Source organism: Sycon ciliatum, chromosome 2 (assembly GCF_964019385.1).
Source record: "Sycon ciliatum chromosome 2, ocSycCili1.1, whole genome shotgun sequence".
Lineage (NCBI taxonomy): Eukaryota > Metazoa > Porifera > Calcarea > Leucosolenida > Sycettidae > Sycon > Sycon ciliatum.
Genome location: NC_088644.1, coordinates 6,322,097 through 6,327,647, shown reverse-complemented (window position 1 = coordinate 6,327,647; position 5,551 = coordinate 6,322,097).

Below are 5,551 nucleotides of genomic sequence, written 5' to 3'. Positions count from 1 at the left end.
GTGGATAATGGCCAGGTCAATAAATTGACTGCTGTGGCAGCTATCGCTCCTTCTGAAGGGCACCGCAGATCCCATGGACTTGTCACTCTCGACAGATAAAATCGGTGGGAAACACTCCACACTCAGCTCCCTGAGGAGATCTTACTGTGAACGTCTCATCATTTTATGGACAATCATGGTTCTCCTTTCATCACGCCCTGCGCTAGAATTGACCGTTTCGCTCTGGGCATTTTTGAAACATTTCTCACGTAACTCGTTGTATCGCGCGGTCTACCGTACACACATCCGAAAGTGGCGAAATGTCACAAGTAGAGCGCAACGTGTCGATTGCATAATTAATTGTAGCGTAAAGATTGTTCAGCACGGATACTCTTGAATTCAGTCACGAAATTCCACTGATGAATGTGACAGGAAAGTCGATTTTGGAAAACTTCAGGGCTAGTACTTGCACAGAAACACGTGGGCGCCATCTTGTTTCACGTGACATGTGTCACACCATGCTGTGTACAGGGAATCTTGCCGTACTTCGCGTCGACTCTGGCCTGTTCAAATCCACGCAAGTGAGCCACAGTTCTCTCTAGCAGGCTGAGATTTTGCAGGCACCGAGTTCAGATGTGGGCAAAGGGATTCACCGAAGGATTTTTTGATTTTCGCAATTTAGACGTCAAATAACACCCTCAAACTCGGTAAACGTGTCCCACCTCTAGGATCGTTTTGGCGAAATTCGCTTCGGTGAAAGTATGGAGCATCTCCTACTGAAAATTTTGAGCCATCGATTGTCAAAATCGGCTCATGTGGAGCTCACTTGTGTCGTTTTGAAGGACGCCGCGCCACGCGCGACTTGCGCTGGTTCTTTCACAAACGGAAGACACCTTCCAGTCAGAACTGCAGACTGTGACAGTGCAGTGCGCACGGCAAGGAAAAGAAGGAGACGTGCATTTTCCATTTGTTGCACTGTGTCCTTTGCTTTTATTGTTCACTGATAACATGTTCACAAAATCTTGAGCTAGAGAGAAGACTGACTTACAATCTGATTCATCTAGGCTTCAGCGTGATGCACGTATCCAGACCATAGGAAATATTGGGAAAGGAACCGGGAACCACGAGAACAATTTTTCTGGAGCGAATCCAATTATTACCATGGTTCCTTGTTCTTGAACACCGCGCTCCACATCGTCAATGTTCTGCGAGGTAAGGATTTCAGGACTACTGTCGGTTTGTTCGACCTCGGGGCGATATCTACGTCCAGCTGGCCATGATACTGAGCCGAACTGGCCACTAGTTCGCTTCTTTCTCGACTCGGGATAATCAAGCCGGTCAGAGTGCGAATTCCTACCCTGGATGCGATCCATGGTGCGGACTGAAAATAACTACTGAACACCTCCTTGTACAAGCACTGACATACAAGACCGGTGGTGGATACAAACTGACAACAGGAAACCCTAACAGCACCCGCTCTGTCAAAGAAAGTCGAAATGAAGCAGTTCGAACCAGTTCAAGCACCACCAAAAAATAAAAACTATGATAAAAACTAGCACTTGCTCTTGCAGCTAGGTCAAAGACTGCACTGGCAAGTACACTTTTGCGCAGTCGTGATCTCGCGGCCCCGCACCACGTGCGGGTATCTGATGACGTAGCGTGATTCAAGATGGCCTCTGACGTGTTCCCGTTTTGTGATCCCAAATACCAGCCCTGAACTTTCATGACTTCGTTGTAGTGTGGCGATGACAGCAGAATTTGTTCTCTTTATTGCTATTCCTAGATTGTTTGTGTAGTTTTAGGCTGTTCCTACATTTTTTGTAGTGTTTTTCTCCTGGCCCACAATCATGCACACCGCCGGGTAGACACCACTCACCAGGAACTCCATGCTGCTTGGGACGTCTTACCTGTGCTGTTTATCATGATTGTTTATTTTCAGTCTTCGGCTCTGACCTTTCGCATTCGCATCTGTACATATTTTTCATAGTTCATGGGGTTAGCTATGAGTCCACCAGAAGATTGAAGGTACAGTCATTACCTTTCATGGTCAGTACTCGGATTCATCTCTCCCTTAGTATTGACTCCCATAGATTTTTGCTATACCTAAGCAGTCAAAATTCCGTTAATCGTTTTTCTTTCTAATTTTCCATTCATTTTCTGCTTTAATTCATATTTGCTTTGTTTTCCTAGCTTACTATTGCCGTGGCTGGCTCAACGCCCTTGTCTCAGGGGATTCTGTCCCTGCATTAGCTATGCTTGTCACATGCTATGAGATTGTGTCTAATAATAATAATAATAATAATAATAATTTTACAAGAAGTCGGAGGCGGATAATACTTTAATAACGAAGGTACGTGTTGGGTCGTAAGTATCCACGCAAACACACATCCAGTCAAAAATAAGGCACTTGTCAAAGTATCCGAACGTTTTCGGTCCCTTCTCATCAAGGATTATACAGGGAATGGCTCAAGTTGGAAAGACTAAAACTTATATAGCGTAAAGATATGAGATAACAACACTCGTGACAAGGTGGAAAAAGTATCAAGTTCAGCACGACACAAAACTCGAAGGAAATAATAATAGCGACAAGAACATAGTGAGCAAATTAAGTTACATTGTTAACACCTCGACGAGGAGTAACACCAAACAATTGTAGCGACAACACATTTTCTTTCTGTACGCAAAGTTCAGGATCTAACTTACGGATATACAAAGCTTCTAACACAGCCAGATGCAACGCACATCTACCACGTGACAATATTGAGAACACATTATCACTGTACAACTCACGACAATTGGTACGGGCTGACAGATGTTGCTTGATGGACGAAGTGCGATTCTTAGCTCCGTTGGGTGTAGTCTCCTCCAATGTCCCGTCGAAGGGACCGAAAACGTTCAGATACTTTGACAAGTGCCTTATTTTTGACTGGATGTGTGTTTGCGTGGATACTTACGACCCAACACGTACCTTCGTTATTAAAATAATAATAATAATAATAATAATAAATAATATTCCTGCATATTTCACTCCTTTAGGGCTATACTGACTGCGTATATTTGACTCTTTAGCGATTGAACACAATGCTTCGGCTGGTCGTGATAAATCTAATATTGACTTCGTACTAGGTCAATGTAGGAAATAGAAACCTCGTAAAAAGGTGTACTACAATACGTGATTGTGAAATCCAGTGGACTGTTATGTTTCAGATTCTGCAATGGAGATCGGTCAATTATAAAAAATGTTACTTAGAAATAATAATAATAATAAATAATATTCCTGCATATTTCACTCAATGACACTCTGTATAAGCGCTGCGGAGCTGTCCCCATCAGCGAGATGATCACAAGGCAGCGCTACAGTCTCGCTGGCCATATCTTTCGTTTGGCCCCAACTGCTCCTCCACAGTTGGCAGTGGATATGTATCTTCGCCTGGCCAACGACGAGAGCACTGAACGCTTCAGGGGTCGACCTCGGACGACTTTGGTAACGGTCTTGCAGACGGAACTGTTATCATGGCATGGACTTACCCTCCACCAGCCGCTAGATGTTGACGCAGTCCGCACAATGGCAGCGGACCGACAGGCATGGCGTGGAGCCCGCCCCACCTAACAGGACTGACCAGACATGTTGTATGCATATTCTATTTTATTTTATACTTTGGATGAAGTTTTCCATTAGTCATATTGGTGTTGTTGCTAACGGCTTTTGTTGACGTCACTTCTGTCATTTTATTGTATCGTATTACTCTTCAGACATCAATCCTGAATGGCATAAGCGAAAGTGGCACCCCCGCCACCTACGCGGACATGCTTTTAATAATAATAATAATAATAATTTTATTAGTGCAATTAGGAGTATAATCGATGCAGACATGGCCAAAACAACAACGAGTTCATGGAATTTTTTAAGGATTTTTATGTTATTCAAAATCGATTTTCGTGTTCCGCTCATCAGTGAATAGTATCGGAACTGAGGGTACTGTGTACAAAAATAGAACATTTTATATAAAATGTTCTATTTTTGTACACAGTACCCTCAGTTCCGATACTATTCACTGATGAGCGGAACACGAAAATCGATTTTGAATAACATAAAAATCCTTAAAAAATTCCATGAACTCGTTGTTGTTTTGGCCATGTCTGCATCGATTATACTCCTAATTGCACTAATAAAATTGCTTTCTCCACGCCGACTCTTTAAATAATAATAATAATAATACTTAGAAATCAAACCTCTGTGGAAGATAGTAGACTAAGTAGTGGTTCCCATTAGAAACGAATATCATCCGTCCACATCACCAACGAATCAAGACTGATTTTCTATTCCTGTTGACCATGGTTGACTGTGGTTGGTTGACCCCTGTGACAGGTTCAGAATGGACATGGCAAAGAATCACGTGCGAAGACACTAGACAGGTGCCAATGATGGCCCAAGGGTTTGATCATCATTCTGGACCGTTGGAGTGTAAATCATAATGTCAATGGTCTCACTCTCATTCCTCACCGGGCACTCAGCCTTGTCCTAGCTCATCACAAGAATGCAAAAACTTGAAAATTCAAGAAAGCCGCAGGCTGAAGTAGAGGATCCCGAGATTCAATCGGCGGTCACTGCATGCCAGCCCTGTTCATCCAGGAACAATAGAGCTTTGCCTCAACATTATTGTTTTTTTTTTTATATTATCTTCAAACTCCGGACAGCTACCTGTTTCGACCCTGAGGCTGTCAGGTCTCCTCAGCTGAGCTCAGAGTCACTGGCCGACCTGATCGTGATGAAGTACAGTGAACAACAAACTGCATTTTTAAACCGGCTCAAAGCATCAAATTCAGGTTTCTATAACACTGTTTAGCTGAGCAGATCATCAATTGAGGGCGTTGATAAGTTTGATAAAGGAAATAAGGGGAAAGTGTCAATTAAAGAACCACTAAATAGGAAAAAATGGTTGCAAAATCGCACTTGGGGGCACCTTACAGTGCTTCCAAATCAGTCAAATGTAACACAGATCTGCCGCGAACTAAAACTAAAAAAAACCCACATCTCTGTGTATCATCTCTGACGCTTGGTAGCCGATGACTGCCGTCATGTATAACTCTTGTTCATACATCCCTAACAACGGCGAAAGTGAAGAGAGTCAGTTAGAGGACAGGTTGTTTTCCCAAATCATAGGCGTTAGTATTGTGAGAAACGCAGACACGGACAGGTATTCAAGAGGGAGCGAGAGCAGAATAATTATTTTAGTGTTCCTTCAGAGGAACGCAGGCTCCAGTCCTGCAGCTTATCAGTGCTTAACCTAACCTCGCCCCAGAGCTTCAGTAGAATAATTATTATAATGTTCTTGTTAATAGAATGAAGTTGAAGACACCACTTCAGCTGTACTTATGGTTGATAAAATAATATTATGGTGGTAAAGACACACCTGGCAATATGGCGGTAAACACACGCCTGCTCACACACGCTCTCTATGCTGCGAAGGTCTGGCACAGAGCTCTCCTTCTCACCACCACCATCATCAGTTCGCGCCTGGCGCCTAGTCGATGCATAGTTGGCGGTATCCGACATAGCAGGCTGGTACAT